This window comes from Sparus aurata, chromosome 24 (assembly GCF_900880675.1).
Source record: "Sparus aurata chromosome 24, fSpaAur1.1, whole genome shotgun sequence".
NCBI lineage: Eukaryota > Metazoa > Chordata > Actinopteri > Spariformes > Sparidae > Sparus > Sparus aurata.
This window is the reverse complement of record NC_044210.1, coordinates 11373169-11396955: the sequence shown is the minus strand read 5'-3', so window position 1 is coordinate 11396955 and position 23787 is coordinate 11373169. Positions and strand designations below refer to the sequence as shown.

General features: G+C 40.5%; 3 non-coding genes across 3 annotated transcripts; 1 reads left to right on the top strand and 2 right to left on the bottom strand.

Moving 5' to 3' along the window:
- Window positions 1-9685: 9685 nt before the first annotated feature.
- On the bottom strand, window positions 9686-9804 carry LOC115577431 (5S ribosomal RNA). Its single transcript, XR_003983139.1, has one exon. It is a non-coding gene; the product is annotated as a 5S ribosomal RNA (ribosomal RNA).
- A 375-nt stretch (window positions 9805-10179) lies between these two features.
- On the top strand, window positions 10180-10298 carry LOC115577427 (5S ribosomal RNA). Its single transcript, XR_003983135.1, has one exon. It is a non-coding gene; the product is annotated as a 5S ribosomal RNA (ribosomal RNA).
- A 649-nt stretch (window positions 10299-10947) lies between these two features.
- LOC115577432 (5S ribosomal RNA) lies at window positions 10948-11066 on the bottom strand. Its single transcript, XR_003983140.1, has one exon. It is a non-coding gene; the product is annotated as a 5S ribosomal RNA (ribosomal RNA).
- Window positions 11067-23787: the final 12721 nt, after the last annotated feature.

Here is a 23787-nt window from a genome sequence, read left to right as displayed (position 1 = left end):
AAAGTGCTTTACATCAAAGCAATAAAATAATACATAAAAACAATACATAAAAACACATGAAAGTGCTGCAGTGCTGCAAGAAAACACAAGAAAGTGTTACTAGTGCTGCAGGGTGTTAAAGTCCCTCTAAAAGTGCATAAAGTAAAAAACAGGCAAAATAAGTACACCTAAGTACAGACCAATAAGAGGACGAGTCACAATGTTGAAGTAAGAAAGACATTTGTAAAAAGAAATCTTTTACTCTTAATCACCTTGGTCTCTCGCTTCCATCCAGATCTCTCCAGGACCGTTCAGTGCTGACCTGCCGAGCTCCAAGAAGAACCAGCCATCCAGGTGGCCAAAGCGACAGAAGCTCAACAATGGTGTTGTCACTGAAGGCAAATAGCTGCACCCTCTGAACAAGATGAGGGTCAGCCACATACTTAAACAATATATTTAGTATGTAAGAGTTCTTTTTCTTTTGCAACTTTGAGTATATTTTGATGCCATTACTTACTGCCTCAGTATAAGGACTTTTTTTATTTACAGAGTTAACTGTTCTTCCACACCCCTGCTTTTAAAGATTGGGCGTGTTCAGAGTGGTATGGCCGTAAGCAAAAGTTTGGATCACAAAGAAGCTATTTAAAGATGCTCCTTATCTCTCTTGTATGATCAAAACTGAAACATAATTGTAGACTACAGGCCAACAGTTAGCAGCTATTGTGTTGTGTCGTATCTAAAAGCCCGCAGATGGCGGTTGAAATTGTCTACAACAAGTTTTACCAGGAGAATCTTTTGGAGTTCCTTTATTTTTTTGTCCACTTACCTCTCAGGGCTTCCGTAATTCGAGGATCCTAACTTCCCTTCAGTGAGTGACGTCATGCACAAAGAGTCACTCTGCCTGCGCTGCTCAAATAATCATAATTAAAAAAAATCTTTTTATTATTCAGGAGGATCCTTCATATTTAAAGAAGATTGTATCTCACCCAACAAAATATAAAAAAACAAACCCAACAATTAATATTTTTCTTTTTATTAATTCTCTTTTTCTTTCCATAAACAACTGACGGGTCAAATCAAACCTTGCGTCCATCTTTGGGCGGGCCAATGTAATATATGTTTTCATGTAGATCCTTTCAAAACAAGACAAATCATATATCACACCATCCTCCTCACCTGCCTATCTGACTACCTTGGTCTCACGGGTACAGCACTCTCCTGGTTCCAGTCCTATTTAACAAACAGGAAACAGTTTGTCACCATTGGAGACTCCAGTTCCACCCCAGCTCCAATCAACCAGGGCGTGCCTCAAGGCTCTGTGCTTGGACCCCTCCTCTTCACTATCTACATGCTTCCCCTTGGTCAGATAATTCACAAACATGGTCTCAACTTCCATTCTTATACTGATGATACTCAATTATATCTCTGCACCAAACCATCCACCCAGCTACCCCCACAGTCACTCGTTAACTGCCTACATGATTTAAAACTCTGGATGACATCAAATCTACTCAAATTAAACACCAATAAAACAGAGCTCATGGTTGGGCCTCCAAGGCGCTGCTCCAGAAGGTTGGAGATCTTCTCCTGGATGTGGATGGCTGCTCTATATCCCCATCAACGGAAGTCCGCAACATGGGTGTCATCCTTGATTCCACACTATCCATTAAAAATCCATTACTAAATCAGCTTTTTACCATCTCAAAAACATCTCCAGACTCCGGCCCTCTCTCTCCGAACCTGTGGCTGAGACCCTCATCCATGCCTTCATCACCTCCCGCCTGGACTACTGCAATGGAGTCCTGTCCGGGCTCCCTTCCAAAACCCTGGACAGGCTCCAGTATGTGCAGAACTCTGCTGCCAGGGTCCTCACCTGCACCAAGCCCTGGCAACACATCACCCCACTCTCATCCACCTTCACTGGCTCCCAGTTAAATCACGCATCCCCTATAAAATTCTCCTCCTGACCTATAAATCTCTCCATTCCCTCGCCCCCCAATATCTATCTGACCTCCTCCACACCTACACCCAGTCCCGGACGCTGCGCTCATCAGGCACACACCAGCTCTCCACCCCTCACACCAAACTTCAAACCTTTGGCGACAGAGCCTTCTGTATGACAGCCCCCACTCTCTGGAGCACTCTCCCAGCTGAAATCCGCAAACAGACTTCTCTGGAGACTTTCAAAAGAGACTTAAAAACCGAGACTTTTTAATAAGGCCTATCAGCTCTAGATCCAGCCAAATCAATCAATCAACTTTTCTATTCTTTTATCTTATATGTATTTATGTTTATCCATTTATTCTTTGTTTTGTTTGTTCCATTTTGTTAAGTGTCCTTTGGTAACCTGAAAGACGTTATTACATTTTTTAATGTATTATTATTATAATTATTATCACTATTTCAAAATCATCCTCATGCTACACAATGCTTTGTCTGTTTGTTTTTCTTTAATCCCTCATTCACACCATTCACACAAGTTCATACTGCTCAGTTTAACACTTGTGATGTTTTCAACCCAACAGAATTGTCATGATGTGTTTGTGTTGTTCATCTTATTTTAACTGAGTTATTGCTGGTTTTTAATTTCTCGCACTTGCTCAGTCTTTGGTTCGACTTCTTAATAAGTTCTAATTTGGTTGCTAAAACAAAAGGGGAATTATGGAAGATACGTCCATTTGAATACACAGATGGTTTAGAGCCGCAGGAGACATTTCTTCTGCCGAAGCTGTGTGAGCTCTGTCTGTTTATTCAAATGAAGGTAGTGTTTTATCTTCACGGTATCAGTTTCTTTGAATATGCATGTTCATGGTGGGTCTCTGTGTTGTTATGACTATAACACAGTCTTCTTACAATGGGGGCAGGTCAGGCATATCTAAACAAACATAGGTAAAGACAGCAAGATATGAAAGTTCATCGAGCCAAGAACATGTTGAAATGTATAGCAAGTGGTTACACTGTAAGGTTCACACAAAACAAATCCATCAATACTGTATGTTGCATATGTCACTGCACAGATTTTGACAATTGCTGCTCTAAATACTCTTCATTAACAATTTTCTTCTTTTTTCCCTCCAGTGAACCATGAGGATCCAGTTTGCCTGTCTGCTCCTGGTGCTGCTCTCTGCCACAGAACTCTCTGAGGCTGCTCTGAGCTTCAGGGAGAAGCACATTGCCCCAGACATCGATCAAAGTAACTATCATGGAAAAATGGACGTAATTAATAGAGAATGTAAACCAAATCATACCTTCATCAAGGCCCCTGAGGATGAAGTCAACAAAGTTTGCGATCAGAGAGAATCAAATGACTATCTTGCAAAGAGTAAACAGCGTTTCAGGATTATTTTCTGTAAAATTCAAAAGGATGATCCTTCATTTAGCTGCACTGCACATTACTATGACAAGAAATTCATTCATATCAGATGTAACGGTAACATGCCTTATCACTTCGTTTAGATTAATCTAAAAAAAAGAATGTTTGAAATGAAATGAAAAATTGGGCTGGAAAATTTGAACTGCGAAAACAGAGTGAAAAGCAACACATGTTCTTGTCTTTATTTCCTTTTTCATGTGTGCATTTACTTTGTCATAATCAAGGAAGTCTGTTACACCTGTCATTCAAAAAACAACGGCAGATAGGAAACCAGATCTGTCGTTGTTGCTCCACCTCTGACAGCTACTCTCCTCTGACCCCGTCACATCATCAGAACAATAAGTACAGTCAGAACCGGCCCTAAACTCCCTAGGCCCCTAAAATAAGTTGTAAGGGCTCCCCCCTCCTGCCTGACCTGTAATCCATGTAAGTGACCCCACTACAGTCTTCGCTCCATCTGATGGAATCAACATATACACAAGAGAATGAGGCATAAACATTTATCTTTATTAAAATGCATTTACATTAAGCATTGAATGTACACATTTAAATAAACTAAAAAAAAAGCTGACTTTTTCTAGATATGTTTCCTTACAGCACAGCCACATTATGAACATATGATTGATTGCATAGAATATGATGCCAGCTGGAAACTGAACTACACAGCCGTGTATAAACAAGTTAAAATGGACTCAACCATAAACATCTGCAGCAGCAAAATGACAAACACACATTAATGCAGCAGTGGTATTAATCCAAAAACATATGTATTAGGAAAACTGCAGACAGGGACCATTTTACTGCAGAATGAGCATAGAATTGTACTACAAAACAGTACAAACAGCAAGAAATATTTTAGTTCAGGTTAGTTGGATTAGTTCATTGGACAATCAGGTACCCAGACTCTAATGGTGTACTTTGGTCATGTAATCATTCACGTTCAGCGATAACAATAAAAAGAGAAGTCACAAAATGTTCATTATCATATTGTACAACATGTATTGCAGCTTCCAGTGTCAGTTCCTTTTGCATATACATGACAGAGGATGGAAATATGAAGGCTTAAGAGTTATATAAACTTGATGTGTTCTTGGCTCGATGAACTTGCATATCTTTCTGTCTTTTACCTACGCTGCTTTGGATATCCCTTAAACGTGCTCAGCCTTCTCTTCATTTAAATCAACCTCCAGTCTCTCAGGTACCAAATACTTCCTGAATAAGCTGTTCACCTTACATGGTTAATCTTCGATACCTGTGTCATTAGTACCATTGACATCATGACTGTAACATAAAATACTTGTGTATGTAAATGTAAAATGTGAGTGGAGAGACACAACAATGAAGACTGCTGCTATAAAGTTGATTGCTGTTTCTTTAGCTAACGGCCATACCACTCTCGGAAGCTAAGCAAGGTCCAGCACTCTGGCCCCTCTGGCTGGCGCCCTCGTGACCTCCTCTGGGCCGCGGAGCGACGCGGCGAAACAAGGTTACCTGGGAAAGGCAGAGCGGAACCAAAGAAAATATTTTGTCCTGAGAGCAGGAAGTCACACCGGGCCGAGCCGACTGGAGTGGTACCGGAACAAGGAGAGGTTCTCAGCGATGGAGAAGTCTGCTGGTAAAGCTGGGCTGTTCGGCTCGAGCAAGCAAGGGTCGGTTATAACAACTTAAACTTTAAAAGTAATTAAAAAAGCAATTGGTTTGAGATCCTGAAAAGGATTTCTGTAGGTCTTTTAAGGTGACTAAAGAACCTTTACGATCTGAAATTATATTCAATTGATTCCTCCCTCCCAGGGTGATTTACCTGAGGTGCTGTCTTGGTGTGAGCCGGACCGGCAGTACCAGGAAAGGCCACACAGTGGCGCTGTATGCCAAGGATCAGACGATGGTGCTGGCGGTTGAGGACCAGTGGGAACAAGAAGAGTGGTATCTGGCCATCAAGAAGCTGATGGAGGAAGAGCGTAGAGATGAGGAGCACGGAGAAGGCTTTGATGAAGAGGATGATGGATATTGCACTCTGCCTCCTGCTGCTTTCTTCAAAGAGGTTAGATCAGACTTTTAGTCTTTTTTTTCTGTCTCATGCAGTTGAAATGAAGTAAGAAATGAGTTTATACGCTTTTTTAAGTACTACCAGCTCTTCATCAGATCCCTGCTAACTCCCTTCACCTCTGGCTAAGGTTTGGCCCGTCACCGTGAAGCCCAGACCAGATCCTGAATCTACTCTCAGCCCTGTCAGATCCTATCAAAGCTCCACGTCTGAGACCAGCAGCTACATGGAGATGAAGACAGACCATCATCTCCCAGTGAACAAACAGAGGGAAAACGATTGTGGGATGAAGGTGTGGGAGCCAGGTGGTGAGGAGGAGGAGGGGAAGGAGGAGGGCCGGGGGTACATGATGATGTCACCACAGGTAAGCAGTTCATCCGTGCTGCCTCAGAATGACTATGTGACCATGGCGAGCCCGAGTAAACATGACTGGCCCGTCTTCTCTTCCCCTCAGACATCCTTCAACAGGTGAGGATAAAAACTCAGTTTTAAAAATAGGTTTTAAAACTGTGGAAATGTACATTATGCTAAGTGTTTTTGACTTTGCCCTTGTTTAAATACTGTTTACAGTTGAGCAGTTTAAGTTCAGTTGGTTTAAGTAAAATAATATCCCTTTACATTTATAAGTCCAGTGAATATAAAGAAAATATACATCTTTGTGTCCTCAGCAGCTCCACCTCTGACAGCTACTCTCCTCAGCACCCGTCACATCATGAGACCAACGAGCGCAGCCAGCCACACTGTCAGTCACAAACAGAAACTGACCAATCACAGATGAGCATCAGCTGCTCCGCCCAACCACAAGATGACGCAGTACAGCAGCAGAACTCGTCTGAGCAAAGACGACTCCCAGCACCGAGCAGCACCACTCTGTCCCCTGTGAGCAGTGTTGATGTTCTGATGGGGACAGCTCCTTTTGTCCCATGTGGTCCAGGCTATACCAGGCCAGTCCGGGTGAGTCCAGACTCTGGTTCAGGTCGGCCTGGTCGACTCCAAACTGTGTCAGCCCGCTCTGTCAGAAGACACCGGCTGTCGTTGTGTCTGCCTTGTTGTCTGCAGACTGAGGACAGATGACATGAACAGGAGCTGTTGATTTCATGTCTTCCATTGAACACCTCAGTGTATGTTTGAGAAAAATAGTCTTTGTTGACAATGTTCTTTGGTGTGGATTGAAACAAGCCTTGTGTTAGTTTGGGTCTAAACCACACAGCACTTGAAGATGCTCCCCTCTTCTCAGAAAAAGATTTATAAAATAAAGTCGCATGAATTCACAAGTTGATTCCCTTATTGACAATATTCACACAACTTCATACAGCTCTGTTTAGGACTTTGGATGTTTTCCACCCTGTAGAATTTTTTTATATTCAACCGAGAGCAAAAGTACTAGATAGAGAACAAGACATGTTTCTGGTATTTTGATTACTTTAACTGATATAAACGGGCTGGAGTCATGAGAGATATTATGCTGACGTGTTCTTGACTCACTGAACTTGCATATCTCCAATACAGAGCTGTCTGTTAGCCATATCTGATCAGTCATGCTCTCTCTGTCACTGTTTGGTTAGTTACAACACGTCATTGCAGCTTCCAGTGTGAGTTCCTTTTGCATATACAGGACAGAGGATGGAAATATGAAGACATAGGAGTTACACTGATGTGGTCTTGGCTCGATGAACTTGCATATTTTTCTGTCTTTTACCTACGCTGCTTTAGATATCCCTAAAAAGTGCTCTACCTTCTCTTTATTTAAAGCCTACAGAACGCTTCATGAATAAGCTTTTCACCTTACATGGTTAATCTTCGATACCCTTGTCAGAGATGGGGAGTCGACTCGAGTCGCTGTTTTGATGACTTGTGACTTGAAAAAAATAAAAGACTTGAGACTCGACTCGGACTTGGAAGTTAATGACTCGGGACTTGACTTGAGACACAATGACTTGAATGACTTGAGTGTTATTCAGTTCATGACTTCAGTTTGAATACAAATTAACACATTAATAAAAAAAATATATATATATTTATATATATATATCGATTACCCGGTTAGGAGCGCAGGCTGAGAATGGCGTTGTCATGATTGGATCACTACCCTGTCAATCAATCATGCCCTTTCTACGTAACTTATGTGTTTATTTGAGAAACCCGCCCTCTAATATCAGATCTGCATCAACATGGCAGCGGGAGGGGAACTGAAAATCATCGTCTTCGGCTTTCGGGAATTACCATTTTGACGGCAAAAGACGCACAGCACAGTGCAAGACATGCGACATAAACATCTCGGACAGCCAAGCGACAACTTCAAACTTTGTTCGTCATTTGAAGAGCCATTCTGCCCAGTAAGTGCTTGTCAATTAGCTAATATTATCCTGTTAGCCTAGTCGGTAGTTAGCAAACTTTAGCTTGATATGATACGGACGTGGGGGTGGGGAGTGTCGGTTTGGTGGAACTTCTTGTTTTTAATTTGCCAACATCAACCCCAGACAACGTGAGCGAACCTTCCGACCGGTTCATCACAAGCCTGGCTGTACGTTTCACGAACGAGCAACAACATGAGCTAAATAACACACAAGCCCGCCAACACCGAATCATTACCCAGTGTTTTCCCTGCCTCCTAAGCAACGGCGGGCCGCGTGCGTGATTTTGGCCGCTACCTCTGTGTGTGTGTGTGTGTGTGTGTGTGTGCGTGCGTGCGCGCGCGCGGGGGTCATCCCTGCAAAGTAACTATTGCAGCGATGAAGTCACTTAAAAGTAGTAGTAGTATTAGTAGTAGTAACTAAGGTTGTGAAGTTGAATGAATACTGTTTTAGATGGACTAAATGAAGCAATTGTCTTAAAATTGAGTAATTACTACAAGCTAAAACACTAGTAAATAAAGTAGATGCTGCTTAAAAACAGATCATGACACAAATATCGTTTTGAAACTTAGCAAAGTAAGTAAATATAATTTAGAATGCAATGCATATGTTAAAACAGTACGTGAAATAAATAGGATTTTAAAATTGACTTGACTTGACCTAGTACAGGACTTGACTTGACTCGACTTGATATAACCTGTGACTTGACTTGACTTGACTTGCCCAAGAAAAAATGACTTGGGACTTACTTGAGACTTGCAGGTTAAGACTTGAGACTTGCACATATGTGACTTGGTCCCATCTCTGACCCGTGTCATTGGTACCATTGAGATCATGACTTGCATAAAATAGTTGAGTGGGCACAAAATATTACATTGTGAAAGACAAAGAAGGATGATAAAAGGTCCCTCGTGGTAAAAATACTTTGTAAAATGTGAGTGAAGCGACACAACGATGAAGACGGCATCAGGCTGCACCTCACGCCGGCCTCATCTTGATTCTGTGAACTTGTCCAACGTGTATTTTTTTGCATACTCTATCTGCATGTCTCACATTTAACTGATTTCTGCTCAGCTAGTATTCATCTTCATTCAAATTGGACAGACAAACAGGTGTTGCCCGTCCACCTGGACACTATATAACGAGGTCAGAGTAAGGAGGATGCAGCTTCAGAGAATCTCCTTCACTGAGGACATCAGACGACCAGCTCCTGACAGAACCACAGCGGGTCAACCAGCCAGCCAACCAACCAACCAACCAACCAACCACTCACTCATCAGCAACAAATGAGATAAGTCACCTTCTTTAGTCTCTTAAAGTTTTTCAGGATCGCGGAATGATTTGGACCAGAAAAAATCTGCAACAATCCAAAATTGTTTAAGTCAGTGCAAAGATTTAACGTGCTGTAAGAACAGTTTCCTCTTTTGTCCCTTCCCTGTAACAGTTTGCTGCAGAACATAACTGCTAACTTCTGACATTAACATATTGTTTCCCTCTGAAACGGTAATATATTAAAAAAAAAATCTAATATCCCATTGCAAAACGGATTGTATCAAGAAATTATAAAATTAGTTCTGCCTTTTTAGAATACATTTCCAAAACTGAATATTTATTAACTCAGTCCCTTCTTTTTCTCAGACTGTTTTATTGCTGCATATAATAAACACAATTTACAGTGTGTATTTGCTTTATTGACAGACAGGAGCCCTGTGTTGTCAGAGCGGGTGTTGGTGTTAAGATTATAGCTGCAGCATACTTTTGATTACGTTATCATCTTGTCGCTAAAAAAGAAAAACAGGTATATAGGAGAAATGTGTATTTAAATAAGCTGACCGTATGTAGTGACATAGTTCATCTCCCACCGTTTGTGTCCAGTGAAGAAAAAAATTATCAGCAGCAGCAGCTCCCTCTGCTGTGTGCACAGAGCTTGTAAAAAGCTTACAGCACCTGGTATTCCCAGGCGGTCTCCCATCCAAGTACTAACCAGGCCCGACCCTGCTTAGCTTCCGAGATCAGACGAGATCGGGCGTGTTCAGAGTGGTATGGCCGTAAGCGAGAGAATCAGCTCCAAACAGGACTTTTATATATGGTGTTCATCGTGTATCTGTCTGCTCTTGCATAGAGTCACATGGAACCAACATGTTTTTGTACATTCTGGTTAAGAATCTCAGATTACAATGACGTCATTTTCACACATGAATGATAAAGACTGTTCCAGAAGTACGTTTACTCGGCTACTGTATTAAAGTCATGTGTTAATATAGTATTGTGTGACAATGACAGTGAGAACCACTGCGATATAAATACTTGTTATATTTACTGATGATGTATAATAAAGTATATAGAATAAGAGACGATCTACATGTAAAAATGTCAGACTAAGAGATGTTACATCATGTATAAAAGTCCTGTTTGTAGCTGGTTCTCTCGCTTACGGCCATACCACTCTGAACACGCCCGATCTCGTCCGATCTCGGAAGCTAAGCAGGGTCGGGCCTGGTTAGTACTTGGATGGGAGACCGCCTGGGAATACCAGGTGCTGTAAGCTTTTTACAAGCTCTGGTCACACAGCAGAGGGAGCTGTCTGACTCTTTTATGAATTATACATGAAGGTTGCAACAAACATTTTAAATAGTGCTGGAAAGCATTATGTTAGTATGTTAATGCCAAGATTTGAACATGTGGCATAGTTGACTGGACCAATAGTGACTGATACCTCTTTTATTGTTTCCCTCAAATTAGGAAAATTCAGTTATTATCTACTGACGCTCCTGCTGATGGAAATGGATTAAATTGCTTTGTCCACAATCCCAAAATTATTCAGTTTCTACTGTCATAGAGGAGAAAAGAAACCAGAAAACATTCACATCTAAGAAGCTGGAAGCATTTTTTTGTAGTTTATTTATAAGTCATTGAAATAGTTGGCAGTTGATTTAACAGTTAACAACAGAACAATTCATCGTTGCAGCTCTACTCCTACGAGATAGTCAAATTTATGATATGGTGAAAAGTTTGTCTTAATCCGTCAGAACTGAGACAAATAAAGTATTCTTTTACAAAGTCACAATTATGAGATATTTAAGTCTGTTGGCTCAGATGAAGTTCAGGCAGCATGAAAAACTCAGCTAGTCAAAAAGTCATGCTTTGTGTCTGAAACAGCAGCAGCTCCCTCTGCTGTGTGCACAGAGCTTGTAAAAAGCTTACAGCACCTGGTATTCCCAGGCGGTCTCCCATCCAAGTACTAACCAGGCCCGACGCTGCTTAGCTTCCGAGATCGGACGAGATCAGGCGTGTTCAGAGTGGTATGGCCGTAAGCAAGAAAGAAGATCACAAAGAAGGTATTTAAAGATGCTCCTTTTCTCTCTTGTATGCTCAAAACTGAAACGTAATTGTAGACTACAGTCCAACAGTTAGCAGCTATTGTGTTGTGTTGTATATGAAAGCCCACAGATAGCGGTTGAAATTGTCTACAACAAGTTTTACCAGGAGAATCTTTTGGAGTTCCTTTATTTTTTTGTCCACTTACCTCTCAGGGCTTCCGTACTACGAGGATCCTAACTTCCCTTCAGCGAGTGACGTCATGCACAAAGAGTCACTCTACCTGCCCTGCTCAAATAATAATTAGATCGTTTTTATAATTCAGGATCCTTCATATTTAAAGAAGATTGTATCTCACCCAACAAAATATGAAAAAACAAACCCAACAATTAATATTTTTCTTTTTATTAATTCTCTTTTTCTTTCCATAAACAACTGACGGGTCAAATCAAACCTTGCGGCCATCTTTGGGCGGGCCAATGTAATATATGTTTTTCATGTAGATCCTTTCAAAATAAGACTAATCATATATCACTATTTTAAAAACCTTCCTCATGACACACAGTGGTTTGTCTGTTTTCAGACAGCAGAGGGCGCTGCTGCTCTGTGGAGAAACAATGTAGGATCTGGTATTTGTTATCAGTTCATACTGTCAATCATGATCTAAAACAACTTTTTTTTAATGACCATACTTGCTGTATGATCCACAGTATATGTTCACTTCAGCAAAATAAAGTTTTCTGTCTTGACACTGTTGTTGTTCTGTTATTCATCTATCCAGTCAGTATTCAACTTCACTTTTCCCCTTTTTGTCATTTTATTTATTTTCCTTTTGGTGTGGATTGAATCAAGCCTTGTGTTAAACCACACAGCACTTGAAGATGCTTAACTGTTTTTTTTAAAGAATCAAGATTAATTTTTCTTTAACCCCTCATTCACACCATTCACACAAGTTCATACTGCTCAGTTTAACACTTTTGATGTTTTCAACCCAACAGAATTTTCATGATATGTTTGTGTTGCTCATGTTATTTTAACTGAGTTACTGTTGGATTTTAATTTCTCGAACTTGCTCTGTCTTTGGTTTGACCTCTGAATAAATTCTAATTTGGTTGCTAAAACAAAAGAGGAATTATGGGAGATACGTCCATTTGAATACACAGATGGTTTAGAGCCGCAGGGGATATTTCTTCTTCGACGTGTTCCTGACTCGGGAGCTGTGTGAGCTCTGTCTGTTTATTCAAATGAAGGTAGTGTTTTATCTTCCAGGTATCGGTCTCTTTGAATACGCATGTTACATGGTGGGTCTTTGTGTCGTCATGACTATAACACTGTCTTCTTACTATGGGGGCAGGTCAGGCATATCTAAACAAATGTAGGTAAAGACAGCAGGATATGTAAGTTCATTGAGCCAAGAACACGTCGGCATAACGCTTATGCCTCCATATTTCCATCCTCTGTTCTGTATATTCAAGTCAACTTCCACTGGAAGCTGCAACAGCTTGCCTGCAAACCATTAGACTCTTTCAACTCACTCTGGAACTGTCTGGAACTCTCCTCAAACTAAAACTTAAATCATTATGTTTAGGCCCACAAATCTCTCAGTCACCAACAACTCTGTAAGGAAATCTGGCCATTTTTACTATTCACTATTAACAAAAATGCTAATGATGATGGCTGCAGTAGACCTGGCAAAGTAGCAAGTCAGCAGACCGGAGTCATATTCACGTATTATTTTCACAGCAAGTCCACCCAGTTATTTTCAGATTCGCTGTTTGATTGGGTTAAGTCTTCAAATATACCATGTTTAAAAGGATTACTTGTCACATGTGAGTATTTTTCCACGTCACACCACTATGACATCACAAACACTTGATTCTTGGGCATCAATGAGCAACATAAAAACACTGATATCAGATTGTGCTAATAACAAACATACAGCAGACAGATTTTATAGACAGTGTAAAATACTCTACAAGCTGTGACTGGAGACACACAACAATGAAGACTGAGTCACTGTCCAGATATCGACTGCACCACACGCTGGCCTGATCTTAATTCTGTGATATTGCCCAGTGTGTATATTTTGCATACTCTGTCTGCATTTTAACGGATTTCTGCTCAGCTAGTGTTAATCTTCATTCAAATTAGAAAGACAAACATGTGTTGCCCGTCCACCTGGACACTATATAATGAGGTCAGTGTTAGCAGCTTGCAGCTTTAGAGAATCTCCTTCACTGAAGTCATCTTCACCAACTGGTGCCTGATCCAGACGACCAGCTCCTGACAGAACCACAGCGGGTGAACCAGCCAGCCAACTGACCACCCAACCAACCAACCAACCAACCAGCCGACTGACCAGCCAACCAGCCAGCCGCAGCCAGTCAACCATCCAGCCTGCCAGCCAGCCAGCCAATCAACCAACCAACCAGTGAAGTACTCATCGGCAAGAAATAAGGTTAGTGACCTTATTTTGAAAAAGCTCATATTAGAGTTACTTTTTCATGTGACTAGTCTCCACTGAACCTCCCTTAAGTGTGCGTTATGTAATTAATTAAATAAATGAATACATGAAAAAATTTACATTTTTAGTTCATACCATCAGAGCTGGTTGAGTTAAACAAAACCGCTCAGCTTTTGCAAAGCGTCACAGTGTTTCCAGAGATGCCTGCCATGGATTTTTGTTTTGTTCGCTGGTGTTTTTGTAGGAGGTTTGTTTCTTGCGAGAGACACATACGTTATTGCAATTATTGCGAGCAAAGCTTCAGACTTCACTGCAGCTCTGCAACACAAACTGACATTTAGCCAATAAAGTTTTGGTTATGGAGTCTACATTTTTAGCAAGTGGTTATACAGTACAGGGTTTTGGAGGAAAGGCATCCACACAAAACAAATCCATTAATACTGTATGTTGTGTACATCACTGCACAGATTTTGACACGTGCTGCTCTTAAATTCTCTTATGAAAAATGTTCTTTTCTTTTTTTTTCCCTCCAGTGAACCATGAGGATCCAGTTAGCCTGTCTGCTTCTGGTGCTGCTCTCTGCCACAGAGCTCTCTGCTCTGAGCTTCAAGGACAAGCACCTTAACAAAGACATGACTCCAGCAAAATGCGATGAAAAAATGAAGGCTATCAATGTGGGCAACAAGAAATGCAAGAAAATCAATACGTTCATCCTGGAGGATGAGGAGAAAGTCAACGCGGTTTGTAAGCTGGGTGAAGATAATAAGATCATAACGAGTACAACAACTTTCAGGGTTGTTAAGTGTTCTACCACAGACACTGATGTAAAGAACTGTAAATATGAAGGTAAAGCTGTCACGGCATTAATGATCAGACTCATATGTAGAGGTGGAGTCCCTGTTCACTATGACAAGCCAACTGACTGGGCTGAACAATAACAGGGAAGTTATTCTCAAATTGCAGAATAAATGCATGTGTGGCCTTTTGGAATCTGGTTTCAGTGCGATGCAAAATGTTCTTGTATTTAAACCTGCTGCTTCTGGGCTAATTAACATACATTTACTGTTACAGAGAAAATAAGTCTCTGATGTTTTAATTGACGTCATCATTAGAGGGCAGTGTGTGTATCTATTCTCTCATCAATACATCCTGTTGGTTTAAATCAATGTAGCAAAGAGCTGCTTATTTAAATGGACGATTTAAAATGCCAAAAAATAAACAATAAAATAGAAAAATCGAACAGCTAATAAAGTGAAAAGCAAAAAGCAACACACGTGGTTGTCTTTATTTCCTTTGTTTGTGTACATGTGTCTACAAACACAAGCTACAAACAGGCCTTTGTTTGATGGATGATGCAAGATCTCTTAGTTTGACGTTTTTACATGTAGATTGTCTCGTCTTTCATAAACTTCATATTTACTGATGATATATAATAATACCAACATGTGGTTGCTATGTCACTCCATATGAGAGCCGACAGATACACGATAAACATCATGTATAAAAGTCCTGTTTGTAGCAGGTTTTCTTGCTTATGGCCATACCACTCTGAACTAGAGATGCACCGTTCAGGATTTTTGGGGCCGATCACCGATCACCGATTACCGAAAGCAGTATCTGCCGATCCCGATATTGCAGATCACAGCGTCAAATCCATAAATTCTTCTTTATTGTTGTCTTGTGTAACTTTAATATATTTAATTAACGATTCTTCTTACACAACATTGACATTGTATTATTAAGTATAAAAATTAGGAGATGAGAAAGTATCATGAATTGACCACCGTTTTATTGCAGGCTGAGGCAATGTGCAATATCTCACATTTTAGAGACTCTCTCAGAGACAACTTGGACTCAGCTTACATAGAGTAACTGTAGCTTACTTGTGGGAATGCATGCAGTCAGGGTGGGAATTTTGTCATTTTAGGGGCAAGTCCATTTGGCCTTCACTTTTTTTTAGGGGCACCAAGGCCACATGTCAGGGCACAAAGGCCACTGAGTAAAATGTGTTGATTTACCTTTCAGACTGATACCATAACATCCTAATTTATAATAAGTAGGGCCGGGACTTTAACGCGTTAATCACGATTAATTAATTACACAAAAATTAACGCGTTAAAAAAAATTAACGCATTTTAATCGCACTTACTTTTGCACCACGGAACGTTTCTCACTGGAAGAGTTTCAGGGGTACCGATTATACTGGAGCACCAAGTAACGTTCATGACTTCAGACAACAACAATGAACGAAGAAGCAGATGAGATTGCTTTGGTTGGCCCAGTGGATGGGAAATTTTGTTTTCAAAAGCGGACGGATGGCAGCGTAGATGAGAGCATGCTATTGCTGCACTTTATGGCAAAATTGCACTGGTCAGGGCAGCGTTTAGCTCAATGGGTAGAGCGCGCGTCCCATGTGCAGAGGCTCTGCAGCGGACCCAGGTTCAACTCCCAGCCTGGGTCCGTTTACTGCGTGTCACTCCCCCTCTCTCTCTCTCCCTGTTTCCTGTCATATCTTCAGCTGTTCTGTCAAAAAGGCCAAAAAAATATTTAAAAATTGCACTGGTCTGTTGGTCTTGAAAAAACAATGTCTTGTTGCTTAAGCTTCTGTAGTCAGTCATTATTCAATGGTATACTAAAATCCATGTGAAAAAAATTGCTTCTCACTGTTCTCAGGTCAGATATTGTGATTAAAATGCGATTAATTTCGATTAATTAATTACAAAGCCTCTGATTAATTCGATTAATTTTTTTAATCGAGTCCCGGCCCTAATTAATTTATATTCAAAATGAAATCATGAACTGAATAACACTCAAGTCATTCAAGTCATTGTGTCTCAAGTCAAGTCCTGAGTCATTAACTTCCAAGTCCCAGTCGAGTCTCAAGTCTTTTCTTTTTTTTCAAGTCACAAGTCATCAAAACAGCGACTCGAGTCCAAGTCACAGTGACTCGAGTCCCCATCTCTGGAAAGGAGGCTCAAACATCTTTCAAATTCATACTCCTGACTTCTTTTCACTCAACAGATAAGTCCTGTGATTTTCTGGATGATATCATTCAATTTGACCATTTAAAACAGGAGGAACGCATCCTGACAGCTTGGAATATAACTATCAGATACTGTTCCCCCTCTGTTCAGTATGAAAGGAGGCTCACACATCTTTCAAATTCATGTTTCTGACTTCTTTCCCAACAACAGACAAGTCCTGTGATTTTCAGGCTGATATCATTACATTTGACCATTTAAACAGGGGGAACGCATCCTGACAGCTTGGAATATTACTGTCAGATACTGTTCCCCCTCTGTTCAGTATGAAAGGAGGCTCACACATCTTTCAAATTCATACTTCTGACTTCTTTCCCCAAAACAGATAAGTCCTGTGATTTTCAGGCTGATATTATTCAATTTGACCATTTAAACAGGGGGAACGCATCCTGACAGCTTGGAATATTACTGTTAGATAATGTTCCCCCTCTGTTCAGTATGAAAGGAGGCTCACACATCTTTCAAATGTATCCTCCAGACTTCTTTCAACACAACATATAAATCCTGTGATTTTCAGGATGATATCATTCAATTTGACCATTTAAAACAAGGGGAACGCATCCTGACAGCTTGGAATATTACTGTCAGATATTGTTCCCCCTCTGTTCAGTATGAAAGGAGGCTCACACATCTTTCAAATTCATACTCCAGACATCTTTCCCCACAACAGATAAGTCCTGTGATTTTCAGGATGATATCATTCAGTTTGACCATTTAAAACAGGGGGAACGCATCCTGACAGGTTGGAATATTACTGTCAGATACTGTTCCCCCTCTGTTCAACATGAAAGGAGGCTCACACATCTTTCAAATTCATACTCCTGACTTCTTTCCCGTCAACAGATAAGTCTTGTGATTTTCAGGCTGATTTTATCCAATTTGACCATTTAAAACAGGGGGAACGCATCCTGACAGGTTGGAATATTACTGTCAGATACTGTTCCCCCCCTGTTCAATATGAAAGGAGGCTCACACATCTTTCAAATTCATCCTCCAGACTTCTTTCAACACAACATATAAATCCTGTGATTTTCAGGCTGATATCATTCAATTTGACCATTTAAACAGGGGGAACGCATCCTGACAGCTTGGAATATTACTGTCAGATACTGTTCCCCCTCTGTTCAGTATGAAAGGAGGCTCACACATCTTTCAAATTCATACTCCTGACTTCTTTCCACTCAACAGATGAGTCCTGTGATTTTCAGGATGATATCATTCAATTTGACCATTTAAAACAGGGGGAACGCATCCTGACAGCTTGGAATAATACTGTCAGATACTGTTCCCCCTCTGTTCAACATGAAAGGAGGCTCACACATCTTTCAAATTCATGTTTCTGACTTCTTTCCTGTCAACAGATAAGTCTTGTGATTTTCAGGATGATTTTATCCAATTTGACCATTTAAAACAGGGGGAACGCATCCTGACAGCTTGGAATAATACTGTCAGATACTATTCACCCTTTGTTCAGTATGAAAGGAGGCTCACATACCTTTCAAATTCATGTTTCTGACTTGTTTCCACTGAACAGATAAGTCCTGTGATTTTCAGGCTGATATCATTCAGTTTGACCATTTAAAACAGGGGGAACGCATCCTGACAGCTTGGAATATTACTGTCAGATACTGTTCCCCCTCTGTTCGGTATGAAAGGAGGCTCACATACCTTTCAAATTCATGTTTCTGACTTGTTTCCACTGAACATATAAATCCTGTGATTTTCAGGATGATATTATTCAATTTGACCATTTAAACAGGGGGAACGCATCCTGACAGCTTGGAATATTACTGTCAGATATTGTTCCCCCTCTGTTCAATATGAAAGGAGACTCACACATCTTTCAAATTCATGTTTCTGACTTCTTTCCACTCAACACATAAGTCCTGTGATTTTCAGGATGATATCATTCAATTTGACCATTTAAAACAGGGGGAACGCATCCTGACAGCTTGGAATATTACTGTCAGATATTGTTCCCCCTCTGTTCAGTATGAAAGGAGGCTCACACATCTTTCAAATTCATACTCCAGACATCTTTCCCCACAACAGATAAGTCCTGTGATTTTCAGGATGATATCATTCAGTTTGACCATTTAAACAGGGGGAACGCATCCTGACAGGTTGGAATATTACTGTCAGATACTGTTCCCCCTCTGTTCAGTATGAAAGGAGGCTCACACTTCTTTCAAATTCATACTCCTGACTTCTTTCCCGTCAACAGATAAGTCTTGTGATTTTCAGGATGATTTTATCCAATTTGACCATTTAAAACAGGGGGAACGCATCCTGACAGCTTGGAATAATACTGTCAGATACTATTCACCCTTTGTTCAGTATGAAAGGAGGCTCACATACCTTTCAAATTCATGTTTCTGACTTGTTTCCACTGAACAGATAAGTCCTGTGATTTTCAGGCTGATATCATTCAGTTTGACCATTTAAAACAGGGGGAAAGCATCCTGACAGCTTGGAATATTACTGTCAGATACTGTTCCCCCTCTGTTCAATATGAAAGGAGGCTCACACATCTTTCAAATTCATACTCCAGAGTTTTTTCCACTCAACAGATAAGTCCTGTGATTTTCAGGATGATATCATTCAATTTGACCATTTAAAACAGGAGGAACGCATCCTGACAGCTGGAATAATACTGTCAGATACTGTTCCCCCTCTGTTCAGTATGAAAGGAGGCTCACACATCTTTCAAATTCATGTTTCTGACTTCTTTCCCAACAACAGACAAGTCCTGTGATTTTCAGGCTGATATCATTACATTTGACCATTTAAACAGGGGGAACGCATCCTGACAGCTTGGAATATTACTGTCAGATACTGTTCCCCCTCTGTTCAGTATGAAAGGAGGCTCACACATCTTTCAAATGTATCCTCCAGACTTCTTTCAACACAACATATAAATCCTGTGATTTTCAGGATGATATTATTCAATTTGACCATTTAAACAGGGGGAACGCATCCTGACAGCTTGGAATATTACTGTCAGATATTGTTCCCCCCCTGTTCAACATGAAAGGAGGCTCACACATCTTTCAAATTCATACTCCAGACATCTTTCCCCACAACAGATAAGTCCTGTGATTTTCAGGATGATATCATTCAGTTTGACCATTTAAAACAGGGGGAACGCATCCTGACAGGTTGGAATATTACTGTCAGATACTGTTCCCCCTCTGTTCAATATGAAAGGAGGCTCACACATCTTTCAAATTCATGTTTCTGACTTCTTTCCACTCAACACATAAGTCCTGTGATTTTCAGGATGATATCATTCAATTTGACCATTTAAAACAAGGGGAACGCATCCTGACAGCTTGGAATATTACTGTCAGATATTGTTCCCCCCCTGTTCAACATGAAAGGAGGCTCACACATCTTTCAAATTCATACTCCAGACATCTTTCCCCACAACAGATAAGTCCTGTGATTTTCAGGATGATATCATTCAGTTTGACCATTTAAAACAGGGGGAACGCATCCTGACAGGTTGGAATATTACTGTCAGATACTGTTCCCCCCCTGTTCAATATGAAAGGAGGCTCACACATCTTTCAAATTCATCCTCCAGACTTCTTTCAACACAACATATAAATCCTGTGATTTTCAGGCTGATATCATTCAATTTGACCATTTAAACAGGGGGAACGCATCCTGACAGCTTGGAATATTACTGTCAGATACTGTTCCCCCTCTGTTCAGTATGAAAGGAGGCTCACACATCTTTCAAATTCATACTCCTGACTTCTTTCCACTCAACAGATGAGTCCTGTGATTTTCAGGATGATATCATTCAATTTGACCATTTAAAACAGGGGGAACGCATCCTGACAGCTTGGAATAATACTGTCAGATACTGTTCCCCCTCTGTTCAATATGAAAGGAGGCTCACACATCTTTCAAATTCATGTTTCTGACTTCTTTCCCCACAACAGATAAGTCCTGTGATTTTCAGGATGATATCATTCAATTTGACCATTTAAACAGGGGGAACGCATCCTGACAGCTTGGAATATAACTATCAGATACTGTTCCCCCTCTGTTCAATATGAAAGGAGGCTCACACATCTTTCAAATTCATCCTCCAGACTTCTTTCAACACAACATATAAATCCTGTGATTTTCAGGATGATATTATTCAATTTGACCATTTAAACAGGGGGAACGCATCCTGACAGCTTGGAATAATACTGTCAGATACTGTTCCCCCTCTGTTCAACATGAAAGGAGGCTCACACATCTTTCAAATTCATGTTTCTGACTTCTTTCCCCACAACATATAAATCCTGTGATTTTCAGGATGATATTATTCAATTTCACCATTTAAACAGGGGGAACGCATCCTGACAGCTTGGAATATTACTGTCAGATATTGTTCCCCCCCTGTTCAATATGAAAGGAGGCTCACACATCTTTCAAATTCATACTCCAGACATCTTTCCCCACAACAGATAAGTCCTGTGATTTTCAGGATGATATCATTCAGTTTGACCATTTAAAACAGGGGGAACGCATCCTGACAGGTTGGAATATTACTGTCAGATACTGTTCCCCCTCTGTTCAATATGAAAGGAGGCTCACACATCTTTCAAATTCATGTTTCTGACTTCTTTCCACTCAACACATAAGTCCTGTGATTTTCAGGATGATATCATTCAATTTGACCATTTAAAACAAGGGGAACGCATCCTGACAGGTTGGAATATTACTGTCAGATACTGTTCCCCCCCTGTTCAATATGAAAGGAGGCTCACACATCTTTCAAATTCATCCTCCAGACTTCTTTCAACACAACATATAAATCCTGTGATTTTCAGGCTGATATCATTCAATTTGACCATTTAAACAGGGGGAACGCATCCTGACAGCTTGGAATATTACTGTCAGATACTGTTCCCCCTCTGTTCAGTATGAAAGGAGGCTCACACATCTTTCAAATTCATACTCCTGACTTCTTTCCACTCAACAGATGAGTCCTGTGATTTTCAGGATGATATCATTCAATTTGACCATTTAAAACAGGGGGAACGCATCCTGACAGCTTGGAATAATACTGTCAGATACTGTTCCCCCTCTGTTCAACATGAAAGGAGGCTCACACATCTTTCAAATTCATGTTTCTGACTTCTTTCCCCACAACAGATAAGTCCTGTGATTTTCAGGATGATATCATTCAATTTGACCATTTAAACAGGGGGAACGCATCCTGACAGCTTGGAATATAACTATCAGATACTGTTCCCCCTCTGTTCTGTATGATAGGAGGCTCACACATCTTTCAAATTCATCCTCCAGACTTCTTTCAACACAACATATAAATCCTGTGATTTTCAGGATGATATTTTTCAATTTGACCATTTAAACAGGGGGAACGCATCCTGACAGCTTGGAATAATACTGTCAGATACTGTTCCCCCTCTGTTCAACATGAAAGGAGGCTCACACATCTTTCAAATTCATGTTTCTGACTTCTTTCCCCACAACATATAAATCCTGTGATTTTCAGGATGATATTATTCAATTTCACCATTTAAACAGGGGGAACGCATCCTGACAGCTTGGAATATTACTGTCAGATACTGTTCCCCCTCTGTTCAGTATGAAAGGAGGCTCACACATCTTTCAAATTCATGTTTCTGACTTCTTTCCCACAACAGATACATCCTTTGAATTTCAGGATGATATCATTCAATTTGACCATTTAAAACAGGGGGAACGCATCCTGACAGCTTGGAATATTACTGTCAGATACTGTTCCCCCTCTGTTCGGTATGAAAGGAGGCTCACATACCTTTCAAATTCATGTTTCTGACTTGTTTCCACTGAACATATAAATCCTGTGATTTTCAGGATGATATTATTCAATTTGACCATTTAAACAGGGGGAACGCATCCTGACAGCTTGGAATATTACTGTCAGATATTGTTCCCCCTCTGTTCAATATGAAAGGAGACTCACACATCTTTCAAATTCATGTTTCTGACTTCTTTCCACTCAACACATAAGTCCTGTGATTTTCAGGATGATATCATTCAATTTGACCATTTAAAACAGGGGGAACGCATCCTGACAGCTTGGAATATTACTGTCAGATATTGTTCCCCCTCTGTTCAGTATGAAAGGAGGCTCACACATCTTTCAAATTCATACTCCAGACATCTTTCCCCACAACAGATAAGTCCTGTGATTTTCAGGATGATATCATTCAGTTTGACCATTTAAACAGGGGGAACGCATCCTGACAGGTTGGAATATTTCTGTCAGATACTGTTCCCCCTCTGTTCAGTATGAAAGGAGGCTCACACATCTTTCAAATTCATACTCCTGACTTCTTTCCCGTCAACAGATAAGTCTTGTGATTTTCAGGATGATTTTATCCAATTTGACCATTTAAAACAGGGGGAACGCATCCTGACAGCTTGGAATAATACTGTCAGATACTGTTCACCCTTTGTTCAGTATGAAAGGAGGCTCACATACCTTTCAAATTCATGTTTCTGACTTGTTTCCACTGAACAGATAAGTCCTGTGATTTTCAGGCTGATATCATTCAGTTTGACCATTTAAAACAGGGGGAAAGCATCCTGACAGCTTGGAATATTACTGTCAGATACTGTTCCCCCTCTGTTCAATATGAAAGGAGGCTCACACATCTTTCAAATTCATACTCCAGAGTTTTTTCCACTCAACAGATAAGTCCTGTGATTTTCAGGCTGATATCATTCAGTTTGACCATTTAAAATAGGGGGAACGCATCCTGACAGCTTGGAATAATACTGTCATATACTATTCACCCTTTGTTCAGTATGAAAGGAGGCTCAAACATCTTCCAAATTCATACTCCTGACTTCTTTTCACTCAACAGATAAGTCCTGTGATTTTCAGGATGATATCATTCAATTTGACCATTTAAACAGGGGGAACGCATCCTGACAGCTGGAATAATACTGTCAGATACTGTTCCCCCTCTGTTCAGTATGAAAGGAGGCTCACATACCTTTCAAATTCATGTTTCTGACTTCTTTCCCAACAACAGACAAGTCCTGTGATTTTCAGGCTGATATCATTACATTTGACCATTTAAACAGGGGGAACGCATCCTGACAGCTTGGAATATTACTGTCAGATACTGTTCCCCCTCTGTTCAATATGAAATGAGGCCTCACACATCTTTTCAATTATCATCCAGACTTCTTTC